The 19,608-nt window shown below is 35.5% G+C and overlaps 1 protein-coding gene across 20 annotated transcripts in view; it reads right to left on the reverse strand.

Annotated features, from left to right (window-relative positions):
• PTPRD (protein tyrosine phosphatase receptor type D) overlaps window positions 1-19,608 on the reverse strand; it is a 2,469,774-nt gene that overhangs the window by 1,608,578 nt on the left and 841,588 nt on the right. The window contains exon 1 of one of the 20 annotated variants that reach the window (XM_066368141.1): window positions 3,870-3,885. The exons of the other annotated variants lie outside the window; for them this stretch is intronic. The gene's annotated coding sequence lies outside the window, so the exon portion shown is untranslated. Of the gene's footprint in view, window positions 1-3,869; window positions 3,886-19,608 lie in introns of those variants that run through there. 20 annotated transcript variants of the gene reach the window in all.

The following is a 19,608-nucleotide window of genomic DNA, read 5'->3' on the forward strand; positions in this document are numbered from 1 at the left end:
ACTACTGTTTTTATTAAAGTAGCTTGTAAGGTGCATACCTACTTCCAGGTAAATCAGAAAAGAATACTTACTGCAACAATAATGGGAGAATTTCTATTATCCTATGCATGATATAGTAATCACTATTTGGATGAGAAAAGTCCAAAGATAGTAATGATGATTAAAAAGTAAAAAGTTAAAATTTGTTTTCTCTTAGTGGGAAAATTAATGGAAAATAAGTATTCTTTAACTGCAGATTTTTAGTTTACATGAATAACTGCTGTTCAGAGATTTAATCAAAAAGCTGTAAATAAGCAAATTACCAGCTGTCAAAAAAATTATCACTATCAAATTAAATGAGCTTCCCCCAGGCAAGCTAACATGATTTTTTGCCTGAGGCCAGCTCAAAAATGAATCATGAGAGAGACAAGTCATATAAATAAAAAAATTATTTAATTTAATCCTCTCTGTATAGACAAACTTTAAAAATAGACCTTAACACTCATTTCTAAATTTTGCAACAATAAAGAAATGGCAATGATGCATAGCAAGTGTAGGCTAGATTAAGTATTCCTTAATGAATTCTGATTTCTTGCTTTTAAAAATAACATAAATATGATTATATAATATCAAATCACCTAGTACACATGGCCTTGGCATAGGTCAGACTAAAAAGTGATTTTCAACATGGGTAGATAAAAGCAACTTGATTTATATGTATTCAATTAACTGAAAGTCAACTGTTTTGATGCTACTTTAACTACAGAAAAATAGATTTGATAATGTCTTAAAAGTCAAAATCTACAATGTATATGTATTTTCTCATCCTGCCATGTTTATTTGCCCTCTATTTACTCAGATGTGTCTCTGACACAATTGAAAGTGAACTGTTGAAGATAGATAATTTTGCTTTAATTTAATCACATTAGTTAGAATATTTTAACCTGCCCATTATCCATAGAAATTAAAATGAATGGATTCAGAAGTAAGGGGACCTTTTGTGAAGAATATTGGGGAAATATAAGAGTCCATATATAAGAGTATCTTGAAAACACATAGGTTACTGTTTCAGTGTCAAAAGTCCAGAGTTCTACCTGAAGGTGTCTCAGGGAAACAGTAAAATTATGTCTATTGTCGTGGAGCTAATGAGATAAATGTAAAGGATAAACTATCAACTTGAGGAATTCCATGGGTGTTCTGGGTATGGGGTTAGAATTTTATTCTCCTAAAGGATTTTCTTTCATCTACAAGGGCTGACCTTGGCGCAAAGACCTAATATGTTACATTTGTCTGTTTATCTCACAGTATCCTAGTAGTTTGTGCTGGAGCTCTGCTTGACTAACCTCCTCCTTAACTGTTAATGTCATCTATCTGGCTTCTAAATCTCACTGAGGTAGTAAATGACAAAGATTTTAAAAGGACATGTTTAATGGAGACTTACAACAACAAAGTGTCATTTAAACCGAACGTAATGAATCTTAAAATGGTAGGATGACAGTTTTGTGGTAGTGTACACTGTTCTATATGCCCCAGGACACATAACATAACTGTCAGTGTATACAGTCAGCTCTGGTTAAAGCTTGTTGAGAGAGCTCAGCCCTCTTATTGGGGGAGCATTTAAGCCTTGCTTTAGGCCCTCTTATTAAGTGGTCTAGTTTTATTTAGAACATATCAATCCAATTTTCCCAGCACTATTTATTGAATAGATTGTCTTTACCCTATTGTATGCTTTGGCTTCCTTTGTCAAATATTAATTGGCCATGTAGACATTGGTTGATTTGTGGACATTCTATTCTGTTTCATTAATCCAGTGGTTCTCAAACTTTTTGAAGTCAGGGCTCATTTAAAATCCTACAAATAGGCCCTGGCTCCTTGACCTCTGCCCCAGGCGCTGGTGTGGCTCTGGTCGCAACAGAGCGACGCCCCGGAGGGGCAGAGCATCGCCCCCTGGTGGGCAGAGCGTCGCCCCCTGGTGGGCGTGCCGGGTGGATCCCGGTCCCGCGCATGCAGGAGTCTGTCTGACTGTCTCTCCCCATTTCCAGCTTCGGAAAAATACAAAAAAAAATAAAAATAATAATAATAAATAAAATCCTACAAATAATTGTAGATACACTATGTACAAATTTCTTAGAAATATAATAATTAAGTCAAATATTAAAGAAAAAATATAAAGTCCAAGCATGCTTTTATGGTAATTAAACAAAATAAATACAAAATTAAATTTATTCTGACATTAAAAAAACATTTTTATGTTACATTTTTTGAGTTATGCTTTTTAGAGTTTGTAGAAAAGAGGGGTTAAAAATATAAAAAATGACAAAAAGTTATTTTTTATATATATAGATGCATTCTTAGTAAGATTTAGTAAATTAAGCAGGTCCTGGTGCAAATGTGTTAAATTTTTTTCATTCTTGTGTTTATGAGAAACATGAGCCTATGTGTCTTAGCAATTTCTTCAATGTTTGGGCATATATTTGAAAGGAAAACTCTCATTCCTCGTCAATACTTGAAGAATTCCTCTCTTTTTACTCTTAATTGTGTTGAGTGCAAGAAATCCCCTACCATACATATCATCTTAATTTTCCATCAAACAAAGGATAGAAAAAACTTGCCTCTAGTCTTTCCGGGGAACATGGGGGGTAGTGTAAACAATCCAGCACTACAGATTAACACCCATTTGCAACCTAATCAGGCAAATGAGGCGAGGGGTTGGGCAGATTGTCAGTTCACAGCCAATCCCCACACCTCTGTCCCCCAAAAATCTAAACTCCAAAAACCTTGTTGGTTTTTTGGTCCCCAACAGGCACATATTTCTCTGGAATACCATAGGGCACACCTGGAAATCTTCTAGGGCACACCAGTGTACCCTGGCTCACACTTTGAGAACCACTGCATTAATCTATATTTTGGGGTATTTTATGCCAGTACTATGCTGCAGTACCATTTTGATTTCTATGTCTTTGCAGTTTAGTTTGATATCTGGTAGCATAAATCTCCAAATACTTTCTTCTCTCTCAAAATTTCTTTGGCTATTTGGGGTCTGTTGTGGTCTATATAAATTTTTGTAATATTTGTTCTATTGCAGTGTTATTTACAATAGCTAGGATTTAGAAGCAGCCGAAAGTGCCCATCAATAGATGAGTGGATAAAAAAGCTGTGGTTCATTTACACAAAGGAATACTACCAGGTCATAAAAAAAAAAAAAAGAAAATAAAATTTACCTTTTGCAACAGCATGGATGAACCTGGAGAGCATTATGCCAAGTTACCTAAGCCAGTAAGAGAAAGACAAATGCTATATGGTTTCACTTGTATGTGGAATCCAATGAACAAAATAAACTAACAGGCGGAATAGAGACAGACTCATACATAGAGAGCTGGCTGACAGTTGTTGGGGTTGGGTTGGGTTGGGTGATGGGGGTAGGGGGATTGAGCACAAAAGAACAGGAAAAAAAAGAAAGGTAACTATTGGACACAGACAACAGTGTAGTGATTGTGGAAGGGGGATGTGGGGAGAGCCATGAGGGAATAAATGGTGATGAATGAAGACTTAACTTGGAGGGTTACTGAACATACATTATGATGTGCAGAGATCTGTTGCAGAATTGGGCACCCAAAACCTGTATAATTATGGTAACCAGTGTTACCTCAATAAATATAATTAAAAAAATAAAAGCTGTGTAATGGTCAAGAAAAGAAGATAATCTCAAAATATATAAGCATACTATTTATCTTCCAATTATCCCCAAATATACCATTAATACTTCTTAATCCCTTATGACTTAATTTTTTAAAACATATTATTAGAATAGAATTTTACTTATCACAGTATTTCCAAAAGCTATTTACTTCAGAACGAATTATAATTTTTGTCTGATCATGTATACCTACCATTCGTACTATAACTTATCTGATGTGATGTTTTAACTGGCTTCTTTATTACATGAATGAAACTTTATATTGCTGCTGTAATAAAAGAAACAATTGCAACTTTTTATTGTTATGAATTAATTGTAAAAACAAAAACAAATACAGCAAAAACAAAAGCATACTATTAAATTTTAGATAGATAGCTTTGCCTTTGAACATGAGATCTGTTCTTTGTTAAAAATTTATTGTAAATACTACTTGAGAGATTTAAAATACACCAGTGAAAAATATTTTTCATTAAAAATTAGGACTGAAAAAAATGAAAATCTAGTAACTTACTCAATGTGATTTAAATTTAATGAGCTGCCTTGTATGTCTCAAATGAAAGTTATTGATATTAATGATCATGTAACATCTTGTCTGATAAATCAAGGCACATGATAAAATACAAATTGCATTATTCTAGTATTCAACATCTGGCACAAAAGTAAAAAGCCTAGCATAAACCTTGAGTTAAGACAAATTAATTAAACTGGGCTCTAGGATCCTTACTTATGTACTGACTAGCTGTGAGTAGCTGTATAATTGCAATAATCAATCTGAGCCTCAGTTTTTATATTTGTTAGTAATCATTGATACTCAGTTCTTAAGTTTGTTAATTAATTTATAATTGCAAAATGTAATTATCTAATTCCATCATTTCTATTTCATTTATTTGCTAGGACACGTTTATAACAAGACATGTCCTCTATTCTGCTATTTTCTAGCCCAGTAGTAGAGTCCATTATAGAAAAGGCAGAATAAATTCATTCATTCATTCATTTAATTAATTAATTGAGAGGTGGAGAGGCAGAGAGACAGACTCCTGCATACACCCTGACTGGGATCAATGCAGCAAGCCACCCAACAGGAGATGCTCTTCCCATTTGGGGCCATTGCTTCATTGCTGAGTAACTGAGCTATTTTAGCACCTGAGGTGAAGCCAGGGAACCATCCTCAATGCCCAGGGACAACTTGCTCTGAGCCATGACTGTGGGAAATAAAGAGAGATATAAAGAGGAGGGGGAGGCGTGGAGAAGCGGAGGGTCGATTTTCCTGCATGCTTTGACTGGGAATTGAACTCAGGACATCCTCATGCTAGGAAGAAGCTCTACCACTGAGCCAACAGGCTGGGGCAAGATAAATTCTTAATTCTTTTATTTCATATACTAGTTTTCAAGATAATGACTTAACTGCTTCACATACTCTGAAGATCAATTTTTAAAATACCATTTTGAACTTCTAGATTTATATGTGTTTAATAATTTTCAATATGTCACAATGACTATATCTTATTTATAAATTGTGAATTAACCAAATTAAAGGCATCTTTAAGTTGTTTTCTGAATTCTTATGACATAATCTGGAGTCTTTTCTTTCTTTTCTTTTTTTAAGTGAGAGGAGGGGAGACAGTGAGAGTTTCCCACAAGAGCTCCAATCAGTATCCACCTGGCACCCAGTCTGGGGCTGATGGGGGTACTGAGCTCTTTTTTAGCACCTGAGGCTGATGCACTCCAACAGAGTTATCCACAGTGCCTGGAACCAGGCTCAAACAAATCAAGCCACTTGCTATGAGAGGGGAAGAGGGAGAGCAGAGCTAGAGGAAAGGGAAAAGAAACAGATGGTTGCTTCTCCTGTGTGTCCTGACTGGGAATTGAACCTGAGACATCTCTATACCAGGTAGATGCTCTATCCACTGACCAGGGCCCTGGGCCCTGGAGTCTTCCATAGCTTGCTTGCTACCTGATTTAAAGAACCATCCCAGGTTTACCTTGTCCTAGACATGCAATTTCTCCAAGAAGCCATAATTTCCTTTAGTGGAAAATGCTCTTTCAATGCCACAATCTGGATGTTATATTTATTGCAACTGGGTCAGTCATTGCTTTTCTGTTTTTGCAGTGGCAGTGCCTGGATATACCACATGCACACATACCCAGGCATGCACAATAACATGCTCAAGTATATATAAATGCGTTTTTCAAGAAAAAAATAATCATGAATTAATACTGATACTTCCAAAGATAAATCAAAATTGCAGAGATTTTACTAAATTTCTTTCATACAGCACTACTCTCTTCATTTCCACATCAAAAATCCTGATTCTTGAGGATATAGAATGGTGGTAGTCAACCTGGTCCCTACCGCCCACTAGAGGGCATTCCAGCTTTCATTGTGGGCAGTAGCAGAGCAACCCAAGTATAAATAAAAAGATAGATTTAACTATAGTAAGTTGTTTTATAAAGATTTATTCTGCCAAACTTAGTGAAAATCCGACATAACGTACTTGGTAAGTAATTATTATTATATGCTTTAACTTGCTGTAACTCTGCTTTATAAATTTTATAAAGTAAAGTTACTTCCCTACTTTATAAATCACCATTACTGTGGAAGCGGTGGGCGGTTAAAAATTTTTACTACTAACAGAGATACAAAAGTGGACGGTAGGTATAACCCTGCTATAGAAGAACCATCACCTAGCTTTAGTTCTATGAGTAACTGTATTTAAATGCTCACTACTAATCTTTATATATATTACTAGTTCCTTGGCTGTCTGAAATATATTGCATAGAAGATTGTTGGGAAGACCTAAAAGGAAACATTGGGGTTCTTAAATAATAAGTTTAATGCTCTTTATAATTCAATGTTAGTTTTTCTGAATATAACATCTTTGGCTCACAATGCTTACTCCTACCCTGTGTATCATAAGTATGTTACCTATTTTCTTTTAAAATTGGTTTTCTTTGCTAATAATAACTTATTTTCTTCCCCTTACTAGTCATTTTCTTAAAATTTTATTTAAAAATTAATTTTTAAAATAATTTTATTTTTAATGGGGCGACATCAATAAATCAGGATACATATATTCAAAGATAACAACTCCAGGTTATCTTGTCGTTCAATTATGTTGCATACCTATCACCCAAAGTCAGATTGTCCTCTGTCACCTTCTATCTAGTTTTCTTTGTGTCCCTCCTCCTCCCCCTTTCCCTCTCCCTCTCCCTCCTCCCCCCGTAACCACCACACTCTTATCAATGTCTCTTAGTTTCACTTTTAAGTCCCACCTACATATGGAATAATGCAGTTCCTGGTTTTTTCTGATTTATTTATTTCACTTCATATAATGTTATCAAGATCCCACCATTTTGCTGTAAATGATCCGATGTCATCATTTCTTATGGCTGAGTAGTATTCCATAGTGTATATGTGCCACATCTTCTTTATCCAGTCATCTATTGACGGGATTTTTGGTTGTTTCCATGTCCTGGCCACTGTGAACAATGCTGCAATGAGCATGAGGCTGCATGTGTCTTTACGTGTCAATGTTTCTGACTTTTTGGGGTATATACCCAGTAGAGGGATTGCTGGGTCATAAGGTAATTCTATTTTCAGTTTTTTGAGGAACCACCATACTTTCTTCCATAATGGTTGTACTACTTTACATTCCTACCAACAGTGGATGAGGGTTCCTTTTTCTCCACAGCCTCTCCAACATTTGCTATTACCTGTCTTGTTAATAACAGCTAATCTAACAGGTGTGAGGTGATATCTCATTGCAGTTTTGATTTGCATTTCTCTAATAACTAAAGAATATGAGCATCTTTTCATATATCTGTTGGCCATTTGTATTTCTTCCTGGGAGAAGTGTCTGTTCATGTCCTCTTCCCATTTTTTTATTGGATTGTTTGTTTGTTTGTTGTAGAGTTTTGAGTTCTTTGTATATTTTGGATATTAGGCCCTTATCTGAGCTGTTGTTTGAAAATATCATTTCCCATTTAGTTGGCTGTCTCTTTATTTTGTTATCAGTTTCTCTTGCTGAGCAAAAACTCCTTAGTCTGACTTAATCCCATTCATTAATTAAAAAATTAAATTTAACAGGGTGACATTGATCAATAAGAGTACATAGGTTTCATGTAAAGGTTTCTATAGCATTTGAACTGTTGATTATATTGTATAGCTATCACCCAAAGTCAAATCATTTTCTGTCACTATATATTTATCCTTCTTCACTCTCTTCCCTCCATCTCCTCCTAGTCATTTTTTGATGATGTCCAGTGCCATGTTGTGCTTTCTTCTTTAAAGTACAGAATTTTACAATAATACTTTCTGTTTTTGTAATTCCAGGTTGATATCTTTAGGTCATGATTATAATCAATATGTAACTTCAAATATCAGCAGGAAAGTTTTCTTTGTTATAGTTTTGAGTATTTGTTCTTTTCCTTTGGTTTTCTTCAGGGACTCCTGTTGGTTATATGTAGTATCTTCTTTGTGTATCTTCAGTAATTATTAATTTGTCTAAAATAATTTTTTACTTTTTTTTTGTTTTATTTTCTAAAATGCATCTTTCTTTGATGCTTTTTTTTTTTTTTTTTTTTTTTTTTTTGTATTTTTCTGAAGCTGGAAACGGGGAGAGACAGTCAGACAGTCTCCCGCATGCGCCCGACCGGGATCCACCCGGCACGACCACCAGGGGCGACGTTCTGCCCACTAGGGGGCGATGCTCTGCCCCTCCAGGGCATCGCTCTGCCATGACCAGAGCCACGCTAGCGCCTGGGGCACAGGCCAAGGAGCCATCCCCAGCGCCCGGGCCATCTTCGCTCCAATGGAGCCTTGGCTGCGGGAGGGGAAGAGAGAGACAGAGAGGAAGGAGGGGGGGTTGGAGAAGCAAGTGGGCACTTCTCCTATGTGCCCTGGCTGGGAATCGAACCCGGGTTCCCCGCACACCAGGCCGACGCTCTACTGCTGAGCCAACCGGCCAGGGCCTGATGCTCTTTTTCTTATTGATTTGTCTGCTAAGTATATTTGTTCTAGCGTTTTTTCTAGTTCAGTTCTTTTACTTTTAATACTTACCTGAATTGCCACTTCATTTCTCAGATTTTCTAATTCTGATTAATGTTCTTTTTTTATTTTTTATTTTTTTAATTTTTATTAATTTTAATGGGGTGACATCAATAAATCAGGGGACATATGTTCAAAGAAAACATGTCCAGGTTATCCTGTCAATCAATTATGTTGCATACCCATCACCCAAAGTCAGATTGTCCTCTGTCACCGTCTATCTAGTTTTCTTTGTGCCCCACCCCCTCCCCTTTCCCCTCTCCCTCCCTCTCCTCCCCCCCCCCCAACCACCACACTCTTGTTCATGTCTCTTAGTCTTGTTTTTATGTCCCACCTAGGTATGGAATAATGCAGTTTCTTGTTTTTTTCTGATTTACTTATTTCACTCTGTATAATATTATCAAGATTCCACCATTTTGTTGTAAATGATTCAATGTCATTATTTCTTATGACTGAGTAGTATTCCTTAAATAAAAAGGGAACCCTCCTGCACTGCTGGTGGGAATGCAGTCTGGTGCGGCCACTGTGGAAAACAGTATGGAGATTCCTGAAAAAAGTAAAAATGTGACTGCTCTTTGACCCAGGTATTTCACTTTTAGAAATATATCCTATAAATACCATATAACTGATTCAAAAGTAGAAATTCACCCCCATGTTTATTGCAGCATTGTTTACAATAGCTAAGATCTGGAAACAGCCCAAGTGTTTTTCAGTGCACGAATGGATTAGAAGCTGTAGTACATATACCCAATGGAATACTACGCAGTCGTGAGGAAGAAGGATATCTTACCTTTCGCAACAACATGTATGGACCTGGAAACTATCATGATTAATGTTCTTTACTGCCTTTTGTAATATTTCTAAGTTCTTGAAAATTATTTTTAAATAGTATATTCTGGTTTTAAGCCATTTTATGGGCATGCATTCCTGGCATAATTTTATTTTTAGCCATAGATATTTTTTGGATTCAATTAGCTAATTTACAAACATTCCCAGTCACAAGGTAATTTCTCACACAGAGATTTTTAGTTTCTCCTATAGTCAATTATTGATTATAAAATCATATAAAAGTATATATATACAGTATTCTACTATTTAGTACTTCTAGAATGCTTACTGCCTAAGTGTTAGTCTATTTTAAAACTTTGGACAAAATGTGTAATTTGCAAATGCTTTTGAAAAGATGTTTTGATTGTTGACCTGCTAATACAAGTCTTAAGGTAAGAAATTAACTGAGTTAAAAAAAAACTTTCTTAGTTACCCTACCTCCCAGCAATCAGTAAACTACTCAAAGTAGTGCTTATATCATTATCTAATTATTAATGACTTAAATGTTTAGCTCATTAAAAGGAGATACCCTCAAATGTATTTGATAATGCTCACTCATATATTTTAACTCTGTTTTCAGATGCAATAGGATGTTATAATTGACAGGTTTTCTATAAGACTTGTTTAGATTAATATAAAGTTATGAGAAAATATAATTTGCACACTTATTAGGTCTATTAAAAATTATTGTCATATTTTGCTGCTAATGTATTGTTATGTTTAAAGGAATGAAGTGTGGAAAAGAACATTTTAAAATTATTTTGTATTAATCTATGTCATTGTTTTTTAAGACAGAAAAAATATGTAATATTTTATTAACAATTAGAGACATAAAATTGGAGTTGATATTTTCTATAGCACATATGTCTATAACTGGTGGCATTTACATAAAAATATAGTGCTATTCATTGTCATAGCTAATCTAAAACAATTACAATCCTTTGATGTCTACTAATCTATGAATAGTTGACCTATACTAATATAAAGCAATAAATAGAACAAACCCATATTTACCCAGTGGATATTATACATTGGCAATAAAATTTGTAATAAATGTACAAAACCACAAGTACTGTGGAGTTTACCTTGCTCTGCTAAAAAATTCTTATTTCTTCTGGTTGAATGTGCCCAATTAATATTCCTAGAGAAAAATCTCTAAAATATGATTTTTAAACTGTCAGAAATATATGTTATTTGATATAGAGAGAGAAATGTAGTGGTATGTTAGCTATTGTTTGACAATAAATTAGCCATCACATTTGTCTAACATGCCTTAAATATATACAATAATATTAACAAATCCACTACATTTAATGGTGTATTATCATAAAGACTATATATTTCAGTTACATATTAAAATTACAATTCTTTCCTTTTCTTTCTTTCTTATTTCTCTTTAAAGCTCAGGAAAGAAGCCTGGAACACAACAGATATAGAAATTAATTTCAATTCTACAAACATACACTATAATAATTATTAGTATTATCATTATCATTTTGAAGATACCTATTGTATTCAAAGCTATTCTATTATTAGATACTTATTACTATTTTCTTCTGTGAAATTATGAATATCTAAAAGAAAAATAATAATAGAACTCATATTCATTCATTTAACAAATATTTACTAAGTGTCTCTAATAAACTCTGTTCCTTTTTGCATAGTTATTAAAATATGACATTTGGTTAATAGTCCCATATGGTATGAACTAGGAACCTCCAAGATGTTTTCTTAAACTTCAACCTATAACTCTTGGCATTATAATGTAAAAATAAAATTCAGTTTTACACTTTACCTCTTGACTTGAAAGCTATGGAAATATTTCTGTGACTTTTATAAATTTACAGTAAAAATAAATATAAAAAAATAAGCTTCATGACTACTGATAGGCAGTTTTACATGTATATTTGACATATTGTATATAGTTCTAAATTTTTTCTTCAGTACCTCAAGCTAGTTTTTAAATATTTACATAATTTCTTAGTATACATTCTATTTTTTTAAATGATAATACAGATCACTATTTATTAGCACAGAAGATGTGCCTGATATTTGCTAAATGGAGGGGAAGGAGTTTAATTTTCTGGTAGCTAGCATTCTAACACTTTCTATATGGTAAAAATCTCTTACTTGTATTAATCTACTGAAAAGCAGAGTCCACTTTTATCAGTGGATCAGTGGATGCCAAAAGGGACACTCCCCTCGTCTTGTACACTGTCAGCCAGAGCATGAGCGTGTTCAGGTTCTCACTCATAATTGTTAACGTTAAGAAACTGACATGAATATATCAGTAGAATATACTGAAAGTACAATGTGACATGTCTAGTAGTGGAAATAATGCAAAGTCTTGTGGTGTGGTATCAGCAGTACAGTCTCAAGTAGACTTTTGAGGCTTATCAGTAGCTATGTTCCCATTACCAACTCTCTCAGTGTTAGCCAGTCATCAAAAAGCTAATACATTCATTCCTTTTCTTTTAAACTTTTAAGTTTTAAACTTTTAAGTTAGCTGAGTGCATTAGGGTTGAAGACAGGGAAGTTTTATTAGCATTTTAATAAAAAATCTTAAACTGCATTCCTTTTAGCATCAGAGATGCAAGTCTTATTCATATAGTCTTTGTTCACCCACTGGAGGAAAGGAAAAACTTCAGGATATAGCAATGATGCCATCATAAATATTAAGAAGAATTCAATGAGTTCATAGTTGGGTAGCAACTTTAAAATGCACAAGGTTGGATAGCATAAAGAAAGTACACGATATACCCATATTTCTAAATTCTTAACTTAACTCAGTGTCATCTATCTCTTGTAGCTTTGGTTAAAGGTAGCCAAAATATAAAAACAAAGTTCAGTTCTATGACTCATATTTCTGATGTTATTTGAATTTATAGGATTATTACATCTTTGAATGAGAGAGTCCTGATCTGAAGAGTTATGCCCCAAGAAATTGGACTGGAGATACAAAAGGGTCATCTAAAGTTACTGGTCCTCCTCGCCTGAGAAGTTCATATGTCTGAGAGTGTTCGTTCCAGATTAAACATGATAGTACTCTTTATTCTAAAAGATTTAACTTGTCAAAAAAGGCCAATGATCAGCATGCTTCCCCCACTATACCAACACCACCTATTTGTTCTTTCTATATACTGTTAGATTCAAGTATGATCTAAAGCAGTGGTCCCCAACCTTTTTTGGGCCATGGACCGGTTTAATGTCAGAAAATATTTTCACAGACCAGCCTTTAGGATGGGATGGATAAATGCACAAAATAAAATTATGCAACCAGCATAAAAACTGTGGTATTTTTAAAATATAATTGTCGAACTTAAGATACTTATTGGGCTAAGTTAAAGAAGGAACGAGCATGTCCTCATAATTCAGACTGTATTTAAATTTATTATTCTGACAACGTTTCATGTCTGACATCAATATGTAATATGATAGGTTCAGGCTCGCTACCAATCATGAACTTACCACAATAAAAATAAACATGAATCCACTGTGTACTCGTATGCAACTTTATTAGAAGCATCCTCTTAACATCGCACCAACAACATAACGTGAGTAACATCCTCTCTGCCTCCAAACACTCTCCAGTCGCTATGGTAATGTTTAAACATGCCTTAAAAATAAGATACAACACAAAAACAAATATAAAGTGCATGGTTGGCAATGATAGTGCACATAACATATCCTCATGCACATCCTCTTGATAAAGATAACGCGCAAGTAGCATTGTAAACAAGTAGCATTGCCTTGTTGTCAATATCTGTAGATTCATCAACCTGGAGAGCATACCACGGTGATTTATTAACCTTTTCCAACAGTCGTGATTCAATGTCCTCTGCTATTTCCTCAATGCGTCGTGTGACGGTGATAGCCAAAAGAGGCATCTGTGCTATCTTTTTAACCGAAGCCTCTCCTAGAAGTTCAGGACAAATGTCTTTAGTGGCTGGAAGGATCAATTCTTCACCAATGGTGAATCGCTTCTTAGCCTTAGCAATATGATTAGACACCAAGTATGATGCTCTCAGTGGCCACCAGTAATTGTTTCTGTCCTTCTGTTCATGCTTTTTTCTTTCGAAATACTCAGAAGCCTTGTTTTTTAAAGTAGGGTGCTTGTTCTCCACGTGGTGAAGCAGTTTTGAAGGCTTCATTGCCTCATTATTTAGCCGGTAGCCACATATTATGGAGAGTGTCCTTGGTGCGTGAGAATTACCAGTTGCGATAAATCCATACTTCACGTAGGACTTCTGGTATTGTCTGTTAAATGAAGCCTTCTTTTTCTTCGAGGTCGTAGGTTCTTCTGTTTCCTCACTGGCCCTTTTCCACTTCACAAAAAAACTTTCAATGGAATTTTGTTTTTCACTCATTTTGCTAGTTTGTGGGTTTAATTTTAGCGGCAATGTATCACGTGACCAAGACAAGTGTCAGGAGTGAGTCTTGGATGTTACAGAGGGAATCTGGTCATTTTTTAAAAATAAAACATCTTTCAGACATAAATATAAATAAAACGGAAATAATGTAAGTTATTTATTTTTTCTCTGTGGCCAGGTAACAAATGGCCCATGGACCGGTACCAGTCTGTGGCCTGGGCGTTGGGGACCACTGATCTAAAGGGCTGATTACAGGATGAAACAATTTATTTGTGGACAAAATGCTGATGTTTACTAATTTATAATTAAAGAATTAGTTAATCATTGACTTTTAATGTTCCTACACTAAAGTAGGAGGGGCACATTGTTTCAGATCAAAGTCAATTTACAAATATAGAAAATACTGAGAGATTCTATACCCATATGCTAACCTGGACATGTGTGTTATTGCAATACTTTCCTTGGCTGGTTTAGAAAAATTTAATCTGACCATTATTTTCATAAAATGCCATTATAATGCCAGAAATTACTTGGTATATTATAGAGCAGGAATTAAAAACATTGAATAAATAAAATATGAGATGAAATTTTTTTAATGTGTCATCCACCTAAGTGCTTCTAAAAATATTCTTCAGTATGATTACATGAAGGTAAATAAAAACCTTGAGAAATATACACTGATAAGCAGTGTCAATTTCACATTACATGCTATTTTTTAGATTATTATGTCTTGTGAAAGACATGCTAGTAGAAAAAAGAAAGATGGTTTCAGTTTAAATGTATATGTAGGTCTTGGGAGTAGTAGAGAAAAGAACAACGAATCACTGGAAACAAGCAGATATGCTATCATAGTAGCAGAGAGTCTGTTAAAATACAAACATGCCTAATTACAGAGATATTTGAAATTTAAAACTAATTGCATGGCCTGACCAGGCAGTGGCACAGTGGATAGAGTGACGGACTGGGATGCGGAAGGACCCAGGTTCAAGACCCTGAGGTCGCCAGCTTGAGCGAGGGCTCATCTGGTTTGACCAAAATGCTCACCAGCTTGGACCCAAGGTCTCTGGCTCGAGCAGGGGGTTACTTGGTCTGCTGAAGGTCCATGGTCAGGGCACATATGAGAAAGCAATCAATGAACAACTAGGGTGTCACAACAAAAAACTGATTATTGATGCTTCTCATCTCTATCCGTTCCTGTCTGTCTGTCCCTATCTATCCCTCTCTCTAACTCTGTCTCTGTAAAAAAACAAAACAAAACAAAAACAAACAAACAAAAAAATAATTGCATGTTCTTCAGAATCAAAATAAATATACAATCAACAAAGTTCTAAACAGCAGGTACTTTTGGTGTCCTTTGTAACATTCATTGTATGTTTCACGTAGTGGTGGGATTCAGTCAGTTCACATCATTTCAGCAGAACCAATACTTAATTTTTTGTTGAGCTTGGTGAGCTGGTAGTTGAAATGGCACTTGTAATCAGGGTCCTCTCTAAGGTGGGTGTCTGGGCAGCCACCCAATGTGGAAATCACAAATTTATATTTCTTACTATTTTTTAATGTTTGTCTGCATAACAGCATATGCTAAGTGCCTGTGGTAATGTTTGTTCCGTCCATAGGTGAAAAAAAAAATTGATAGAATTGATAGAACTATGCTTGTAATATTTATTTATTTATTTCATAAAACTCATTATACCTTTGATGAAATGCTACATTTTAATTCTCTTGCATTTGTTACTTCAGTAAACAAACATATAATGGAAAGAGAAAAAGTGCCAAACAAGCAGGGGGTGACAAGCTGTCATTTGTTTCAGCTTTGTGTCATGCCCAAAATTTTCCTGAGATATTATGAGTGTACTGGTGTCCCCCAAAGGGTGACACCAGTAGAAAGCTAGGACATGATGAACCAATAAAAATATTGACTTCAAGGATTATCTTATCACCCATTCTGAAAGCCATGGAAGAATGCTCACAACTTTCCCATGACTAACAAGTCTGTCATACACATTATCCAACTGTATATAATCCAGATAGCCTATGAAATTTTTATTGTTTTTTTGTCAGGTATTATTTAATATTTTTCATTGATATTTTAAAACTTTTTTATAACATAATCTAGTTTTATGTGCCTCTTTTATTATTCTTATTTAAGTATTAAATGCATAAAACAATAAACTACCTTTTGGTATATCTTTTTTTATACTTAAAACAGTCATTAGGAAAGAGAACCAGTTGTTCAATTATTTGAATCCCATAACTGGTTCCATGTTAATGGAGCCTTAATTTTGCTCAGGTTCATGACACTCATGAAAATGGTTTTTATGCCTTACTCAGACATATTTTCTTAAATCCAAGTAATTTATGATAATTTCATCCATATTGCTAATGACCTATTTAAATCTGAGTGGAAAAATTATGAAACATGAAGGGAAGACTTCTAGGAACTTCCTAGAAATGATTCTGCTCATAAAATTAAACATAGGAAGACATAGCCACGTGTTCATGTCTAGACTATAATCTTTCTGGATTATGCCTGGAATTCTAACAGCCACCCTGTGATGATGAGACAACTAGCCTACACACCAAACTGACATGCTAAAGATATCAGAAGAAAAAAAATAAAATATATATATATATATGATATATATATATGATATATATATATATGATTCCTTAATAAGTTTTGGTAGAAGTTAAATTAACCAAATGTAAAGATTCCAATGTCTCTTCATTCCTTCTAATGGGGGTGATGGTGGGAAGTCTTTATTGTCAAAAACAATTTCACTGATACTGTTTTGTAGTTTTGAAAAAAAAAATTCATCCCAGGCCATGGGGAATGAAAGCCTTTTTGACTATAGCTAAAATGAAAGAGATTCATGGTTCTTCACACATCCCTTGATAAACACAGAACATCTCCAATGAAGATAAAGCAGAGCCATGCAAGAGAAACACAGGCTTCTTTGGAGGACTTGCAGGATTTATCATACTATCTGTGCTGTGAGAAAGGGAGAACACCTCCATTTGTCACAGATTAATGGACTGTGATTCTGACTAAAACATTAATTGTTGATGACCCAGGACACCACAACCTCACCAAAGTGAAGGCTTGAAGGTTTGCCACTAGTTTGACCATATCAGCCAACTGAAACTCCCAAAGCATTCTATGTTTATTCTATCAGTTCCATAGTAAGCACTTGGAAAAGATAACTGAGAAACCAGCAGAAGTATTTCATGAGTCCATTAAATTTAGAAGTAAATGCTATTTTGGCAGAAGGAACCAATTAAAAGCCACTGAGGCTTTTCCTTTCTATCCAAACAATTAATAAAAATCAGTATTATTTCTCTGGGGAAAGCCCACTATTAGTGCAGCCATTCAAAACTTTAAAAAAACAGAATGGATATTTCTATTGCATCCTCATTTAACTTTCTAGTTTAGTCCAGTGGAGAAATGGATAGGTCTTGAAGAAAGATAATGGATTAGCATATGTTTAATTGATTAATAATTTGAATTACCACTTGAGTTCCAGATGTGATTTCCTTCCTTAAGCTAACACTATAGCATCTGATTATAGTATATAGATATTAATCTAATGAAAACTTTTTCTTCATCCCAGAAAACACCAGAATATGTGAACATCTTCCTTTACTATTATACTAGTCTCTCAATGCTAAGATCCTTAGTTATATACTCATTCCATAAGACATATGCTGTTTTATTACTTTCTTTTTCTTCTTTTGCAAGTTGAGAGGAGGGAAGATAGAGAGACAGACTCCTACATGTACCCTGACTGGGACCCACCTGACAAATCCCATCTGGGGCCAATGCTCTGCCAATCTTGGGCCATGCTCCCAACTGAGCTATTTTTAGTACCTGAGGAGGAGGCTCCATGGAGCCATCCTCAGTGCCAAGGGTCAGTGCAGTTGAACCAATCGAATCATGGCTGCAGGAGCAGAAGAGAGAGAGACAAGGGTGGGAGGGGTGAGAAGCAGATGGTTGCTTCTTCTGTGTACCCTGACTGGGAATTGAACCAGGACACCCACATGCCCGGCCGACACTCTACCACTGAGCCAACCAGCCAGGACCTGTTTAATTACTTGATGATATCATATTGCTAGGACCAAGGTAGGAAGGAGAAGATAGTCTGGATATCTCAGTATAATACACGTTAGTACAAAATATCAGTGCTTGTCATTTTAGGGAGGTTTCTATGAATCCAATGATTTTGGCCTTGGCATGTTAGTGCATTTCAAAGAGAAGGACACATGTGCCCTTGTCCATTAGGTAAGAGACATAACAGTTGAGCATTTTTTATTTGGATGCAATAAATAGCATATTTAGTTATGCTGTTCTGAGCCATTAATGAGTTACCTGAAAGGGTGCTGCTTTTGATAAGACTCAAGTCAAAAGAAGGATCTCTAATTTGTGCCTGTGGCACTACAAAAGTCCCTGTTACTGAGAAGATACAATGGTGAACACACTATCTCTGGTATATTGGAATATGTGGTATACAGAGATAAACAAGTGCCAAAATGGGAACCACAGAGTGCCAAAATGAAGACCAATGAAGTTTAGAACAAATCTATGCCTTCTTCAGCAAGTAGCTTATCTCCTTTTGACAAACAGCTCTTAACATTCACTAGACTTTGACAGTCTGACTGCCTAACCATAAGATAGCAAATGACCCTATAAACATACTAAACTAGGTATTACCTGATCTACTTTACTTCAAAGTTGAGAGTGACCAGTGTAGGATTCTATCATGATGCAGAAGTGCAATCAGTTGAAGCAATTATATAAGCAAACTGTGTATACTTTCATGTCACTCCCACCACCACAGTGAAATCCCTTCTTCAATATTCAACTGTGATATCATCAGCTAGTGAGAACAAAGATGGAACAAGTTTTACAAGAAGTGCTGAATGATTTGCTAGTACTAGTTAAAAATTACTGCTGCAGAATCAAATTCCCATTCCAGTTATCTTTGAAAATCTATGCAAGAGGCTAATATTTCTTTTTTCTTTTCTTTTTTTTTTGTGTGTGACAGAGACAGAGAGAGAGAGGGACAGACAGAGAGAGAGACAGGTAGGACAGACAGACAGGAAGAAAGAGAGATGAGAAGCATCAATTCTTTGTTGTGGCACCTTAGTTGTTCATTGATTGCTTTCTTATATGTGCCTTGACCGGGGGAGGGGTGCCTCCAGCAGAGTGAGTGACCCCTTGCTTAAGCCAGGGACCTTGGGCTCAAGCCAGTGACTTTGGGCTTCAAGCCAGCACCTTTGGGCTCAAGCCAGCAACCATGGGTTCATGTCTATGATCCCATGCTCAAACCTGCAACCCTGAACTCAAGCTGGTGAGGCTACGCTCAAGCCTGATGAACCCACGCTCAAGCCTGCAAACTTGGGGTTTTGAACCTGGGTCCTCTGCATCCCAGTCCGGTGCTCTATCCACTGCACCACTGCCTGGTCGGGCAAGGCTAATATTTTTAGTGTAAGAAACTTTTAACACTGTATCTCATTGTCCACAACATTCTGGAAAGGCTGATGATGGCCTGAAGTAAAAATCTATACTAATTCAGGAACAGATGTTTGGGAAATGGGAAGAATGAATCAATGATTTGTAATAAGGCAGGTTTGGAAAGAAGGATGGGAAGGACCTTCTGATGCAGTTGCAGAATCTGAGAATATATATG

The sequence above is a fragment of the Saccopteryx leptura genome, chromosome 2 (genome assembly GCF_036850995.1).
Source record: "Saccopteryx leptura isolate mSacLep1 chromosome 2, mSacLep1_pri_phased_curated, whole genome shotgun sequence".
NCBI classification, from domain to species: Eukaryota; Metazoa; Chordata; class Mammalia; order Chiroptera; family Emballonuridae; genus Saccopteryx; species Saccopteryx leptura.